The sequence below is a fragment of the Scyliorhinus canicula genome, chromosome 2 (genome assembly GCF_902713615.1).
Source record: "Scyliorhinus canicula chromosome 2, sScyCan1.1, whole genome shotgun sequence".
NCBI classification, from domain to species: Eukaryota; Metazoa; Chordata; class Chondrichthyes; order Carcharhiniformes; family Scyliorhinidae; genus Scyliorhinus; species Scyliorhinus canicula.
Window position 1 is genome coordinate 183,346,992 of NC_052147.1, and position 17,441 is coordinate 183,364,432.

The 17,441-nt window shown below is 52.8% G+C and overlaps 1 protein-coding gene across 5 annotated transcripts in view; it reads right to left on the reverse strand.

Moving 5' to 3' along the window:
• Positions 1-17,441, reverse strand: part of ankar (ankyrin and armadillo repeat containing) — a 326,309-nt gene that overhangs the window by 43,235 nt on the left and 265,633 nt on the right. The gene's annotated exons all lie outside the window — the stretch shown is intronic.

The following is a 17,441-nucleotide window of genomic DNA, read 5'->3' on the forward strand; positions in this document are numbered from 1 at the left end:
GCACAAGTGGCTAGCACTGTGGCTTCACAGTGCCAGGGTCCCAGGTCTGATTCCCCGCTGTGTCACTGTCTGTGAGGAGTCTGCACGTTCTCCCCATGTCTGCATGGGTTTCCTCCGGGTGCTCCAATTTCCTCCCACAGTCCAAAATGTACAGGTTAGTTGGATTGGCCATGCTATATTGCCCTTACTGTCCAAACAAAAAGGTTACGAAGGGTTATTGGGTTACAGGGATAAGGTGGAAGTGAGGGCTTAAGTGGATCAGCGCAGACTCGATGAGCGGAATGGCCACCTTCTGCACTGTATGTTCTATTGCACTGTACCATGCTCATCTTAGCCAAAAGGCTGAAAAGCGATAGACCAAAATAAAATTAACGGTCATCCCATAAACAAAGTGCTCAACCCCACCAATAACCCCACCCCTCCCTCCCCCCAAATGCTCGATGGCATCTAACTCTTGAAAGTGTATGATAAACAATCCCCATGAATTGTAGAACCTTTCTATCCTCCCCTTCAGCTCAAATTTCCCCTTCTTGAGCGTCAAAAATTCCAGCAGGTAGGGCAGAGAAGCCGACCTCCACCCCAGCAGGACCCACTTCTGGGCAATCAGCGAGGGGAAGGCTAAAACATCTGCCCCTGAACCCACCTGCAGCACAGAAATGGCTTCTAGGGGCCTTGGTTCCAAACTCACCTGTACTACCCCTGAAATTACCCGAAATACCTCCTTCCAGTACATCTCCAGCATCGGGCAGGACCAAAACATGTGAACATGGTTTGCGGGGCTCCTCCCACAGCGCTCACATACATCCTCCACCCCCTCAAAGAGTCGGTTCATCCTCGCCCTCGTGAGGTGCGCCCTGTACACGACCTTCAGCTGTATCAGCCCCAACCACGAGCACAAAGTTGAGGCATTCACCCTCCGGAGCACTACACACCACAGACCGTCTTCCATAACCTCCCCCAACTCTTCCTCTCACTTGGCTTTAATCCCATCCAAGGACACCTTATCCTTCCACCAAATCCTCCCATAGATTCATGCCATCACCCCCTTCTCCATTCCCCCGTCATCAATACCTCTTCCAACAATGTGGAAGCCGGCGCTATCAGGAAGCTTTGAACCTCCTTCTTGGCAAAGTCCCGGAGCTGCAAGCACCTAAATACTTCCTCCTGCCCCAGTCCATTTTTTTCCCCAACTCCTCAAGCCTCGCAAAATGACCTCCCAGGAACAGGTCTTTTAATACCCTGACTCCCCTCTCCTCCCATCTCTAAAACCTCCCATCCAAATTTCCTGTCTCAAACCTATGGTTTCTCCCTAAACAGTATCTCTCTTGACCCGCCCACAGCTTAAAGTGCTGCCTCAATTGCCTCCAAATCTTCAACGTTACCACATCCAGACTCCCAGAGTATTCTCCCGGGCCCATCGGGAGCGGTGCTGTTGCCAACGCCCTTGGTCTTGACCCCCTGCACAGACTCTCCTCCATTCTAACCCACTGGGTCTACCCCCTCCAACCCAACTCCTCACTTTTTCGGCATTCGGCGCCCAATAATAATATAATAAATTCGGGAGGCCCAATCCCCCTGCTTGCCGCCCTCTCTGCAGGATCACCTTCCTCACCCCACCGGGTCTAACACCACTCCACCCTTGCCGTCCTTCACCCTACTAATCTCCCTCGCTGCCGCTTGCATCCTGAGCTGGTGGGCCCGCAGCCTACTAGCCTTCTCTCCGTACTCAAACACTACCCTCCTGGCCCTCCGCAACTGCCCACCGCCTACCTTGTGGACACCAGCCCTATCTCCACCTGGAGCTTCTGCCTCTCCTTCAACAATCCAGCCACTGGAGTCTCCATGTACCTTCCTCCACCAATATAGCCTTGTCCACCAACCTTGCCATCTCTGCTCGCTCCTTCTTCTCCCTTTGCGTCTGAATCTATATTACTTCCCCACTAACCACTGCCTTGAGTGCGTCCCACAGCATGGCGGCCGAGACCTCACCCGTGTCATTTAGTTTCATATACACCCGAATGGTGGCCCTCACCCGCTCACACACCTCCTTCTCCGCAAATAGTCCTATCTCCAGCTTCCAATGCGGGTGCTGCCGCCCCCCACCCCGATCCACTCGCAAGTCCACCTAATGCGGCACATGGTCTGAGACCACGATCAGCGAGTATCCCGAGTCCACCACCAACCCCGCCACAACGACTTACCCCAACAAAAAAAATCGATCCGTGAGTAAATCCTGTGCACATGGAAGAAATATGAGAACTCCTTCATCCTTGACCATCAAACCTCCACGGGCTCACTTCCCCCAAACGCTCCATAAACCCCTTTAGCTTCTTCGCCACCACCGAGACCCTCCCCGACCTCAGGATCAACCAGTCCAACCCCGAATCAATTACATTGTTAAAGACCCACTCATAATCAGCCGGTGCGAGCCCAGTTCCGGAATCTTCCCCAATACTCGCTTCATAAGCTCCATATCGTCACAGTTTGGGGCCTAAACATTAACCAGGACCACTGGCACCCCCGCCAATTTCCCACTTTCCATCACAAACCCTCCCCCCCCAAATCCGTTACTAAATTCCCCACCTCAAACGCCACATGCTTATTGACCAGCACCGCACCCCACGCGTCTTCATATCTATCCCCGAATGGAAAACTTGCCCAACCCACCCTTTCCTTAGCCTTGTCTGGTCCCCAATCTTCAGATATGTCTTTTGCAAAAAGGCCACATCTGCATTCAAACACCTCAGATATGTGAAAACACGCGATCGTTTGACTGGCCCATTCAGCCCTCTCAGATTCATGTGATCAGCCTGGTCGGATCAACCATACCCCTTAGGTCAGCCCACCGCCCGTGCCACGCGATTCTTTAGGCACACCTCTGGATGTCCACCGTCACCACTCCCTCCCATATAACGCCCCAGCAACAACACCTTCATCAGCAGCCTTCCCCTCCCCCTAAACAAAACGACCCCATCCCCGCCTACTTCACTAACCACCTGCTCAACCCCTACTCCACTCCCTTAACTAGCCCACCCAGCGAGCTTGGCAGCTCCGTCCGAGGCGCCTAAACCACCTACTGATTCCCCTCCTCCCCGCTCACACACCTCGCAACCAACAAACAACAAACAGAACAGATGAGAAAGAAAACCCAAAAGTTGCACTCACCCCCTCATCGCACCAAAACATCTTGGAGAATGTTTCCCAATCACCAACAGAACACAAAATACAGGAATTATCATAGAACAGGAAAAAATAAACCACATTCACCTCCACATCCCTCCTCCACAGTTCAATGTCCTCCTTCACCTGCCAGTCCATTGTCTTTCAAAAACTCCATCGCATGCCCTGGTGTTCCAAAATAGTGCTCTTTGTTATTAAAGGTCACCCAGAGGTGAGCTGGGTACAACATCTCAAACTTCACCCCCTTTTTAAAGAAGGCAGCCTTCACCCAGTTAAACACGGTCCTCCTCTTCGCCAGCTCCTGGCTCAGGTCCTGATCCATTCACAGCTCACTCCCCTCCCAGGTGCATTTCCTCGTCTGCCTCACCCATCTCAGCATCTTTTATTTATCCAGGAACCGGTGAAAATGCACCGCCATTGCCCTTGGCGGCTCGTTCGCCTGCGGCCTCCTCGTTAGCGCCCTGCGCGTTCGATCGTCCTGAAGGGGCTGGCCAAAGGCCCCCTCTCCTACCACCTTTTCCAGCATCCTAGCCACATATGTGGCTGCATCCGCTCCCTCTATGCCTTAAGGCATCCCTACAATTCTCAAGCTCTGCCTCCGGGAGCGGTTCTCAAGGTCCTCTACCTTCTCCTGTAGCTGCTTTTAGGTCTCTCGCATTACTTCCACCTCAGCCGCCAATGAAGCCAACTACTCCGCTCCCCCTTTGCTCCGTAGATCCATCCACCAGCCTCACCAGTGGAGTCAGACTTCCCTCTGGCAAGCCCAACACATTTTCAACCACACATTCACCCTCCCAACGGGGAAAAGTTCTGAAAAAACAGCCTCGAGCAGAAGCTGCCAAATGTGTGACTGCTCACACCATGGCTGCCACCGGAAGTCGACTAATGTTTTATTAATCATTAAAGGAACTGTCCAGTTATCTCTATGAATAATTGTATTTGCATTTACATTACTGCAGATTTGCTTTGAAGATTTTTCAGCTTCAGTTATAATGCTTATCTTCCCTTGATATAACATCAGTAACAAATGTATCTTCCAGATTTATTTCTTCAATCACATTTATTGATTTTTGTACTTCTGATTTTTATTTGAGAACCATTGTTTTGCAAAGTGATTCTGCTTTGCATTGAGGACACACCTTTCTGAATGCTGGACATTGCCTTTGCAAATGCTTGTTGCCGTATTGTTTGCACAAAATGGTGATATCGGGTATTAATTTAAAATGGCCACCGCAGTTGGGTGCGTTACATTTTTTTTAAAATTTAGAGTACCCAGTTATTTTTTTTCCCAATTAAGGGGCAATTTAGCATGGCCAATCTACCTAACCTACACACCTTTGGGTTGTGGGGGTGAAACCCATGCAGATACGGGGAGAATGTGCAAACCCCACTGTGGTGGTATGGATATGAGCACTCCCATTGGCTCTGGCTGGTCATGTGCCTCTCGTCCGATTGGTTGGGACTAATCATGTGACTGCTCTCCAATTGGTCACGAGGCAAGTAGGCCCCGCCTCCGAGGTGGGTATAAGTACCCAGAGTTCCCGGCGGTCGGCCATTCTCTGTAGTCGATAACTGGGCTAACAACTAGCTGATTAAAGCCACAGTTCGGATCCTAAATGTGTCTTGAGTCGAATTGATGGTACACCAATTTAATCAGCCAGAATTTTGGAATGGAGCTTCACATCAAGCCTGACTGCCTCCGCACCAGCCCGCATGCTTCAAATGCGTCTGCAATCTTTAAACACTGGCAGGCGTGTTTTAATAGCTACCTGACGACTGCAGCCGGCAAGCCCACCGAGGAGCAGAAACTCCACATCCTCCACTCGTGCGTGGGCACATCGGTCTACGATGATCGAAGACGAAGGCGATTTTGATGCGGCCATGGAGATTCTCAAAGAACACTTTCTCCGGCCGGTCAACAAAGTATACGCACGGCATCTCCTGACGACAAGACAACAATTCCCTGGTGAGTCCCTCGATGAGTTTTACCAGGCTCTCGCAGATCTAGGGAGAACGTGCGCATGTCTCCAAGTTTCGGCGACGGAGCACATGGAACTTCTAATCAGAGACGCTTACGTTGCTGGCATGCAGCCTCCTTCTATCCGCCAACGATTGCTAGAGAAGAACACCCTCAGCCTAGCTGAGGCACGGACTCTTGCAACCTCCCTGGAGGTCGCTGACCTGAACGCCCGCGCATACGCCCCCGGCCGCGCAGCAAACCCCTGGACTTCATGGCACGCGCCACCCCCATCCTCCGTGGACCCTGACCCCCCCCAAGCCTGCGCCCCGGGTCGCTCCGACAAAATAGCGGGGCCCCGTTGCTATTTCTGTGGCCTCTCAAAGCACCCCCGCCCGCGCTGCCCGGCCCGCTCCGCTCTGTGTAAGAGCTGCGGGAAGAAGGGCCACAACGCGGTGGTCTGCCAGACCAGGCCGGTCGCTGCTGTTCCGCGCAGCGACCGTGGATCCCCCCCCCCCCCCCCCCCCCCGGGCCCCCCCAGGGCCCCACGCCGCGCACCAACCTCTCCGGCCCGCCTCCCGCTCCCACAATGGCCCCACGGTCCTCCCGACCCGCGCTCCCAGCTGCCCCGACCGGCCCACAGACGCCGCTGACACTGCCCCCAGCCGCCACGAGGCTCCCACGGGCACCGCCATCTTGGGCCCCGGACGCCATGTGCGGGCCATGGGCGCCGCCATCTTGGGGCCCGGGCTCAACGTGCGGGTCCTTGGTGCTGCCATCTTGGGACCCCGACTCCACGTGCGGGTCCTGGGCACCGCCATCTGGGGCCAACTGGGAAGGCCCTGCAAGCGACTACTCTGCCACTGAGGAGGATCTGGAACTCTCACCACGACTGGCTTCCATCAACCCAACCAGTCGCGACCACGCACGCTCGCCAAGACTACAACAGCGGTTCAGCTCAACGGACACAAAACGAGGTGCCTGCTGGACTCCGGGAGCACGGAAAGTTTCGTCCACCCCGACACGGAAGTCGTCCTCAGGATCCCCTCTCCCGACCTGACTGGCCACCCCCGGGCCCATCTTGCTCCGGAAACATGTGCGGGTGCACAAGTCCGACCCGTTGGTTGAGTGAGTCCAGTTACTCCACGCCAACCCGCAATATGCGTACATGGAGTATCCCGACGGTCGGCAGGATACGGTCTCGCTCCGGGACCTGGCACCCGCCACGTGCGGCCTTCTCCCCCTACACCAATACCTCCCCCCCCATCCCCAATTCCCCCCAGCGCCCCCCGCGCCCCCACGACCCAGCGCACATGCCCCCTCTTCCCCGATTACAGCGTCTCCACCACCGGACCGGGGTACGGAGACACATCTACGACCGACGCTCCCGGAGGCAAGGACGACCATCGGCCCGACGTCACCGGCACCACTGCGACGGTCCTCCAGAACACCACAGGCACCAGACAGGCTGATCGTCTCCATCTCGTACCAGCCTCCCCAGACAGGCGCCGGAATGTGGCGACTAGGGGCTTTTCACAGTAACTTCATTGAAGCCTACTCGTGACAATAAGCGATTTTCATTTTCATTTAATTTCATCTGATGCGGCCATGGGACTTTTTTGGACATTTTTGTGTTATTCTGTTGTTATTAGTAGTAGTAGTATTGTTTTGCCACGAGCCAGTGGGCAGCTCACCCTTATCGATTTTCACTGCTCATACCACCAGTCCTCGGACCCCCCCCCCCCATCTCTCTCTCCCACTTACACCCCCCCACCTTCTTTCTCCACAAGGGGTGAATGTGGTGGTATGGATATGAGCACTGCCATTGATGCAGAGCACTGGCTTCCCATTGGCTCTGGCTGGTCATGTGCCTCTCATCCGACTGGTTGGGACTAGTCATGTGACTGCTCTCCAATTGGTCGAGAGGCAAGTAGGCCCCGCCTCCGAGGTGGGGTATAAGTACCCAGAGTTCCCGGCGGTCAGCCATTCTCTGTAGTCGACCACCGGGCTAATAACTAGCTGATTAAAGCCACAGTTCAGATCCTAAATGTGTCTTGAGTCGAATTGATGGTACTTCACCCACAAGGACATTGACCCAGGCCGGGTTTCGAACCAGAGTCCTCAGTGCTGCAATCCCAGTGCTAACCACTGCTCCACCATGCTGCACAGGGTGCTGTCATGTTAATCACCCAGGGGTAATACGGAGTGCAACTGGATGCTGTTGTACTTGAAAGTAGACTCCAAACTTTGGTGTTGATTCAATACGCTTTACTGAACTTGTTAAGCAATGCACACAGTTCACAGTGGGTTTGACACTATTATTCTAAGCATGGTTATTATAACTAACTAGACCAGGCTAGCTCTGAGCCACGTGTAGAAGGTGCTAACTGATGTTTCCACCCTGACTGTCACTACAGTTGTCACCAGTGGAAAGAGGCAGAGTGTTGATGCCTCATGTGTTTTATAGTGGGAGACCACCTTCTCGTGTTCTGTCTGGTGATTGGTTGTGTTCTGTCCTCTGTGTTGATTGGCTGTACTGGGTGTCTGTCACTGCCTGTCTGTATCTCATTATGTGCATGAGTGCATATCACGACATCTTCCCTTTTAAAAAAAAAAATGTTGGTTGCTTGGAGCATATGCGACTTTATTTACATGTAGAACTATTTACATTAAATGGCGAATGGATGAAAGTGAGTGGATGAATATATACATAAGAGGTGTCTGGCAAGCAGATACAAAATTTACAAGATAAATGTCTATAAGTCCAATCTTTGGGGCTTGTGTCTGATCCTTGCCGACCGCCTGAGAGGTGGAGCTGGGGGCGACGGCGCCTTGACAGGCGTGATTGCTGCCAGATTGGTGGCCTCTCAGTGCGAGGTGTCCGGAGGAGGCACGACAACATATGGAAAAGTAGGATCTGGTGGTGGGCAGGCAACTTTGTGCAGTACCTTTCTGTTGCGCCTGACAATGGAGCCATCAGCCATACAAACTACAAACAATCTGGGAGCAGCCTGTCGAACAACAACAGCTGGGGCTGACCGGCCTCCATCAGGTTGCTTGATACGATCAGCATCTTCCGGAGATAGCACTGGCAAATCAGTAGCATGAGCATCGTACGTCAGCTTTTGCCGGTTCCTGAGTTGCTGCACCTTTTGTAGCACTGGGAGGTGATCCAGGTCTGGTAAGTGTATGGATGGAACAGTCGTCCGCAGGTCTCTATTCATGAGGAGTTGAGCCGGAGACATACCGGTGGACAGAGGGGTTGCCCTGCACGCCAACACCGCAAGGTTGAAGTCAGAAGCAGAGTCCGCAGCCTTGCAGAGCAGTTGCTTCACTATATGGACCCCCTTTCTCAACCTTCCCGTTGGACTGCGGGTAGTGTGGGCTTGAGGTGATGTGGTTGAATTGCTACGACTTGGTGAAATTGGACCACTCTCGGCTGTGAAGCAGGGACCATAGTCACTCTTTACAGTGAGTGGAATACCATGCCTGGCAAATGTCTCCTTGCAGGCCTTGATGACTATCCTTGATGTGAGGTCTAACAGCTTCACAACTTCCGGGTAATTTGAGAAGTAATCTATGATGAGCACATAGTCACGCCCATTGCCGTGAAAAAGGTTGATGTGGTGAATGTACAGTACTAGTAATTCAACAGTGTATTAGTATCATGTTCTGCCATTGTGTGGCTTCACCCACATGGGGATATGTTGGGGCATGTACGGGCTCCACCCATGGCTCCTCCCCTTGAAAGGAAGTATAAAAAGCAGTCGACTAGAACTCGATCCGCAGGCTGCGGAGGCGAAATAAATTTTTTCGAACTGGCTTCGATGCTTCAAGGCCTATCTCACTGCTGCTTCCACGCCTTCCGTCACCGATGAACAGAAGCTGAGCCCCCTCCACGCACGGGTGAGCCATTGCATTTCTGTTCAGCTCGACAAGGCCTCCTCATACGCAGACGCCCTTGCGACGCTCGAACGCCTCTACGTACGGCCCATGATCGAGGTCTACATGCGACACATCTTCACCACTCGCTGCCAGCGCCCCGGGGAATCGCTAGATGACTACCTATGCGACCTGAAAGCCCTCGCACGCAACTGTAATTACCAGGTCGTTACGGCCACTCAGCACATGGAACTCGCCGTCCGAGACGTCTCCGTGGCGGGAGTCCAGTCGAATTATGTGAGACAGCACCTGCTCGAAAAGGGGGCCCAGGAGCTGGATGACACGGTAATGTTAGCTATCTCTCTGGAGGTTGCGTTTCAGAGCCTTACTGCGTCCCCGGCTGACCATGCGAGCCCCTCGTGGGCCCCCGACCAAAGACTACCCCAGGCCTGTGCCCGCCCATCATGGGGGGCTACCCTGCTATTTTTGCGGCCAGTCTCAACACCCCCGACAGCACTGCCCGGCCTGCAGCGTGAACCACAGCAGCTGCGGGAGAAAAGGTCATTTCGCCACAGTCTGCCTGGCCAGGTCTAAGAAGTCAAACTCACAAGCCCGATCCCCAGACCCACAGGCCCGCAGACCCCGCAGTGTGGCAGCATGTCTGCCGACTCCGCCCCCTGCATCACGTCATCAGCCTCGTGCTATCAGTGGGGGCGGCCATCTTCCAGCCCTCACAGCACGTGCGACGCACGGGGGCCGACGTCTTGGCCATCCTCCCCCACGTGGCTGGCCACGTGCGATCCATGGGGGCCGCCATCTTGGACGCCATCTTCATCACCGCCCGCCACGCTCGACCTACGGGGGCCGCCATCTTGGCCGTCATCTGCTACGCCGCTCGACGCGTATGATCAACAAGGGCAGCCATCGCGGGGCCGCCCCAGCACCTCCGACCACGCCGCCGGCTACCCACAGCTCAGCACGGTCACCCTGGACCAGTCACGACCCAAGCACCTCCGAAGCTCCATGATGGCCGTTCGGGTTAACGGGCATGGGACGCCTTGCCTCTTTGATCCAGTAAGCACAGAGAGCTTCATTCACCCGGACATGGTAAGACGCTGCTCGTTCCCAATTTTCCCGGCGCAACAAACCATCTCCCTCGCCTCTGGGTCGCACTCGGTGCAAATCCAAGGGTGCACTACTGGAACCCCTGCTGAGTACGCTAACTTTAAATTGTATGTGCTCCCAGACCTCTGCGCTCCTCTCCTATTGGGACTCGACTTCCAATGTAACCTCAGGAGCCTAACCCTGAAGTTCGGGGTGCCCTTGCCTCCACTCACCATATGCAGCCTCACGACCCTAAAAGTCGACTCTCCCCCTCTCTTCGCAAACCTCACCGCCGACTGCAAGCCAGTCGCCACCAGAAGCAGGCGGTATAGCATTCAGGACAGGACTTTTATCAGGTCCGAGGTCCAGCGACTCTTGCGGGAGGTTGTCATCGAGGCCAGCAATAGCCCCTGGAGAGCTCAGGTGGTGGTCGTCAAGACCGGTGAAAAGTTCCGGATGGTGGTTGATTACAGCCAAACCATTAACCGGAATACGCAACTCGATGAGTACCCGCTTACCCGGATTGCAGACATGGTAAACCAGATCGCACACTACCGGGTGTTCTCCACGGTGGATCTGAAGTCTACATACCACCAGCTCCCAATCCGCCCGGAGGACCGCCACTACACGCCGTTTGAGGCAGACGGCCGCCTTTTCCATTTCCTCCGGGTCCCCTTTGGCGTCACGAATGGGGTCTCGGTGTTCCAAAGAGCAATGGACCAAATAGTGGACCAGTACGGACTGCGGGCCACATTTCCGTACTTGGACAATGTCACCATCTGCGGCCATGATCAGCAGGACCACGACACCAACCTCCACCGATTTCTCCAAACGCCTAAACCCTCAATCTCACCTACAACAAGGAGAAATGCATTTTTCGCACAACCAGACTAGCCATCCTCGGCTACGTCGTGGAGAATGGGGTCCTAGAATGGGGACCCTGACCGTATGCGTCCCCTCCTGCAACCCCTTCTCCCTCACTGTCCCAAGGCCCTGAAGTGGTACCTTGGGTTCTTTTCATATTACGCCCAGTGGGTCCCCAATTATGCGGACAAAGCCCACCCACTATTCAAGGCCACCATCTTTCCACTGGCAACTGAGGCCCGCCAGGCTTTCAGCTGCATCAAGGCGGACATCGCCAAAATGCACGCGGTGGACGAGTCCATCCCCTTCCAGGTAGAGAGCGATGCATCAGAGGTCGCTCTCGCCGCCACCCTCAACCAAGCAGGCAGACCGGTAGCGTTCTTTTCGCGCACCCTCACCACCTCTGAAATTCAACACTCTTCGGCCGAAAAAGAAGCCCAAGCCATCGTGGAAGCCGTGCGCACTGGAGGCACAACCTCGCTGGTAGGAGATTTACCCTCGTCACCGACCAACGATCGGTAGCCTTCATGTTCGACAATACGCAGCGGGGCAAAATCAAGAACGATAAGATCTTGAGGTGGAGGATCGAACTCTCCACCCAGAACTACGATATAGTATATCGTCCTGAGAAGCTCAACGAGCCCCCAGATGCCCTGTCCCGCGGAACATATGCCAGCACGCAAGATGACCGACTACGGGCTATCCACGATGACCTCTGCCACCCGGGGGTCACCCGGCTCGTCCATTATATCAAGGCCCGCAACCTGCCCTACTCCACTGAGGAGGTCAGAGCTATGACCAGGGACTGCCAAATCTGTGCAGAGTGTAAACGGCACTTCTATCGACCTGATAAGGCCCACCTGGTAAAGGCATCCCGGCCCTTTGAATGCCTCAGTATCGATTTCAAAGGGCCCCTGTCCTCCAATAACTGCAATACACATTTCCTCAACATCATAGATGAGTTCTCCCGCTTCCCATTTGCAATCCCCTGCCCCGATATGACCACGTCCACGTTCATTAGAGCCCTGCCTAGTGTCTTCACCCTGTTTGGTTTCCCCAGTTATGTCCACAGCGCCCGGAGCTCGTCGTTCATGAGCGACGAACTGCGTCAGTACCTGCTCAGTAAGGGCATTGCCTCGAGCAGGACTACCAGTTACAACCCCAGGGGAAACGGGCAGGTGGAGAGGGAGAACGCGATTGTCTGGAAGATCGTCCTACTGACTCTGCGGTCCAGGAATCTCCCAGTTTCTCACTGGCAGGTCCTCCCCGATGCACTTCATTCTATCAGGTCCCTCCTTTGCACGGCCACAAACGGGACTCCTCATGACCGCTTGTTTGCTTTCCTTAGGGGAGCTACCTCAGGGGTTTGCTTCTGTCCTGGCTGAAGACACCGGGACCAATCCTCCTCAGAAAACACATCAGGAGCCATAAGACCGACCCTCTGGTAGAGAGGGTCCAGTTCCTGCACTCCAAGCCCCAGTATGCTTATGTCGAACACCCCGATGCTGACAAGATACCGTCTCCCTCCGGGACCTGTTGCCCGCAGGCTCCACCACCACCACCACCTGCTCAGCCCCCCCATTATTTCCTGCCCAACCTACCATGTCCAGCGCCCCCGCCTCTATATGGCTCCCGCGCTCCCTCCCGCCCGCCTATCCGGTCCACAGGAATGAAGCTCCAGAAGAGATGCTCCCGGAGTTCACGCCTGTGCCCGCACCGGTCCACTTCCGATGCCAGCACGGATGAGCCCGACACCCGGACCAACAGCAACACCAGTGCTTCAGGATCGCAGCGCACAATCTGTGCGCCGGACTGGCTGACTTTATGAGCCCGCCACCCCCGCCGGACTTCATTTTTTGAACAGGGGGTGAATGTGGTAAATGTATAGTGCTAGTAATTCACCAGTGTATTAGTATCATGTTCTGCCATTGTGTGGCTTCACCCACAGGGGGATATGTTGGGGCATGTACTGGCTCCGCCCATGGCTCCTCCCCTTGAAAGGAAGTATAAAGAGCAGTTGACCTGTAGGCGGTCCACAGTATTGTACTAGTCGCAGGCAGGCACTGTTCTAAGCTGATTAAAACCTCGGTTTGCTTCTACTCGTGTCTTTGAGTGAATTGATGGCTGCATCAGTCGATTCCCTCCTTGGACCACGGAGAGGTCACAATCTTGTGTTGCTGGACTGTTTCTTTTGTTCGAGCAGGCTGGAAATGCTGGCAGGTCGCACAATTGAGGACAATGTTGGATATGTCCTGGCTGATTCCAGGCCAATAGACAGCCTGCCGGGCCCTGCGCCTACACTTTGTGACACCGAGGTGTCCCTCATGGATTTGTTTGAGCACTAAGCTCTGCAGGCTGCGGGGAATAACAATACGATCCAGCTTGAGGAGTATCCTCTCGACGACTGTCAGGTCGTCCTTCACTTTAAGAAGTGAGGGCATTGCCCTTTTTGCCAGCCATTTGCAAGGTGGTGCAGTACACGCTGCAGAAGAGGGTCTTTGGCAGTCTCTTTACGAATGCTGATCACTCTTTCATCTGAGGCCGGGAGGTTGCTGGCATACAGTTGCACCTGTGCCTCAATCTGGCGGATGAAGTCAACCTGTTCACAGGGTGAGGTGATGGAGCGGGACAGGGCATCCGCAATTATCAGCTCCTTGCCTGGTGTGTATACTAACTCAAAATTGTACCTTCGGAGTCGAAGGAGAATGCGCTGAAGCCTGGGCGTCATGTCATTCAAGTCCTTATGAATGATATGGATCAAGGGTCTGTGGTCAGTCTCCACTGTGAATGTAGGTAGACCGTAGATGGAGTCATGGAACTTTACAATGCCTGTTAGGAGGCCCAGGCACTCTTTTACTATTTGGGCGTACCTCTGTTCATTAGGAGTCATGGCCCTTGATGCATAAGCAACTGGAGCCCAGGATGAGGAGTCATCCCTCTGGAGAAGCACTGCACCAATGCCGTCCTGGCTTGCGTCCGTGGAGATTTTTGTTTCCCTGTCTGGGTCAAAAAACGCTAGTACCGGAGCAGTGGTGAGCTTTGCTTTGAGCTCAAATCACTTTGCTTGATGTGTGGTAGCCACTGGAATGCAGTGGACTTCTTCACCAGGTGCCTGAGAGTCGTGGTGTGTGAGGCCAAGTTGGGAATGAATTTTCCCAAGACGTTCACCATTCCGAGGAAGCATAGTACCGCCTTCTTGTCTTCCGGGGTCTTCATGGCGTTAATGGCCTTGACCTTTTCCAAATCTGGTCGCACACCCTGCTGGGATATCTGATATCTGGTCGCCCAAGAACTTGATGGTTGACATGCCAAAAGAGCACCTGGCCTTGTTCAGCTTGAGCCCATTTGCATGGACACGTCAAAAGAATTGTCTGAGATGAGATATGTGTTCCTCGGGGGTCGTGGACCATATGATTACATCATCTACGTAGACATGCACACCCTCAATGCCCTCCATCATCTGCTCCATGATCCTGTGGAAGATTTCAGAGGCTGAGATAATGCCGAACGGCATACGGTTATAAAAGTACCTGCCAAATGGTGTGTTGAACGTGCAGAGCTTCCTGCTGGACTCATCAAGTTGTATCTGCCAGAAACCATGCGATGCATTGAGCTTCGTGAAGAATTTGGCGTGTGCCATCTCACTGGTCAGTTCCTCCCGCTTCGGGATCGGGTAGTGTTCCCGCATTATGTTCTGCTTAAGATCTTTGGGCTCTATGCATATCCGCAACTTTTCTGAGGGCTTCTTCACACAGACCATCGAGCTGACCCAGTCAGTCAATTCTATCATTTTGGAGATGATGCCCTGGTCTTGGAGCTCCTGTAGCTGTGCCTTTAAACATTCCTTCAGAGGAGCCGGCACCAGGCGTGGTGCATGCATTACAGGCGTGGCATCAAGCCTGAGTAGGATCTTGTAGCAGTATGGCAGAGTGCCCATTCCATCAAACACACCCGGATATTGATAGGATGTCATCAATGTCAGCCTGAAGATCCACATTGGAAGAAGACATGGCATGGACTCACTGTACGAGGTTGAGTAGCTTGCATGCATGGGCACTGAGCAGGGATGCCTTATCAGGCTTGACGATTTTGAATCGCAGTGTGACATTGATGGTCTTGTTGGAGATGAATAGATGACAAGATCCTAGTGCAATTATGGCATTGCCATTATAATCGAGGAGATGGCGGCTGGCGGAAGAATTTTGGGTTGCTTTTTAATGCGGTCAAAATCAGCTTGAGAGATGAGATTGGCAGAAGCACCAGTGTTCAGCTTGAACTGAATGCTGCATTGATTAACTTGTATGACAGCTTGCCATTCGTCCACGGAATCCACATTGAGGATAAATAGGCGTCTTGCTGAATTTGAGGAGGCATACTCACATGTAGTGATGATGCCCACATGATAGGGGAACTCCAGGCAGTCGTCCTCTGGATCTGTCAGGATCAGAATCCAGTAAACCTTGCTGTACACATTGAACGTGCTTGCATTGGAATTGGGGTCACTGGCCCTTGACTGGTGGTGCAGACCTGCACAAGGCTGCATAATGTACAGGCTTCCCGCAAGTTAAACATCGCCTGCCTTTTGCAGGGCATTGCCACTTTAAGTGGGCGTTGCCGCAGTTTGGGCACGTCATGATGTTGACGTCATTACGCTCCGTGTGTCGTCACACATGCGCAGTGCAGTCAGCCGATGTTCACACCTGCGCAGTTTGGTTTTCAGCCACTTCATTCTCCTGTTCGTGTTGCGCATGCGTGGGGCCCTAGGAAAAAGGTGTGAAATGGCCGCTTTCATCGATACTGAGGTGCTGCATCCGGACGATGGCCTGTACACTTTCTGCCTCGTGGGAGGCAAGTTTTTCGTATTCTGCAGATTTGAAATGCGAGTACCGATTTCTCGCATGCTCATGCACTATATACGTCTTGATTGTGACTGGCAGGGTCATGTGTTTAATTTTGAGAGTTGCTCCCGCAAGGAATCGGAGTGCACCCCAAACATGATCTGATCCCTGATTATGGAATCATCGGTTGCACCATAATTGCAGGACAGCGCTAATATACGGAGATGAGTTAGAAAGGATTGGAACGGTTCATCCTTACTCTGAAGATGTTGGTGGAAGATATAGCGCTCAAAGGTCCCGTTTGTTTTGATATCACAGTGACTGTTGAACTTCTCCAAAACGGTCTTGAATTTGGCCTTGTCCTGGCCATCGGTAAAATTAAGCGAGTTGAAAATCTGGATGGCTTCGTCCCCGCAGTTGATAGGAGCAGCGCAATTTTTCTGGTATCGGATGCATCCTCGAGGTGAGAGGCCTTAATGTAGAGAAGGAACCTTTGCTTGAAGACCCGCCATTTGGTGCCGAGATTGCCGAAGATCTGTAGCTGTGGAGGGGCCTGGATCTTCTCCAGGCCGCTGGTAGGCACTTGCTGGTCGTCACGGAATCAATCGAGGTAAACCACTAAGAGATAATAGACTACTGGTACCATGTCGTGTTAATCACCTAGGGGTAACACAGACTGCAACTGGATGCAAAGTAGACTCCAAACTTTGGTGTTGGTTTAATACGCTTTATTGAACTTGTTAAGCAGTGCACACAGTTCGCTGTGAGTTTGACACTCTACTAATCTAAGCGTGCTTACTATAACTAAGTAGACCAGACTAGCTCTGAGCCACGTGTAGAAGGTGCTAACTGATATATACACCCTGACTGTCAGTCCAGTTGTCACCAGTGGAAAGAGGCAGAGTGTTGATGGGAGACCATCTTCCAGTGTTCTGCCTGGTGATTGGTTGTGTTCTGTCCTATGTATTGATTGGCTGTACTGGGTATCTGTCACTGCCTGTCTGTATCTTATTATGTGCATGAGTGCATATCATGACAGGTGCGTTACAACGTTGATGGCATTGGCTACATCTCTGATTTTTGCGCCAATGTTCTTTAAATTGAGGGTGCTAATCTGATGCGCAGCTAGCTCACTGGCACGGTAAATTTTAGTGCCATTGTGGAGCTGGAGTTCATTCTCCCTCATATATAATGACGCTAGATTGTGGAAAAAACACAAGTCCCCGTATCTGCTCCAGATACAGCAAAGTCAATTTGAGTACCACATCATTGGTCTCAGCAGATAACAATTAACTGAGCAGGAATCAAACCTGGAAACTTGTTGGTCTGTGTGGCTGTGTGCCACATTATATGATATATTCAATTATGTCAAATGAGCTGTACAGCAATTAACTGAAAAGTGGACTGAGCTGTACAGTAATTAACTGAAAAGAGTACAAAACAGGAGCACAGAATTACAGGAAAATCTGCATGTTCAGAATAAAGAATGTTCTATTACTAGAATATGATTTTCAGGAAATGTGATATTTGACTATTATAAAATATTTGCCAATAACTGGGATATGATCACTTTTGCATACCATAATCATATATGTGACATAATATATCAGTCAACC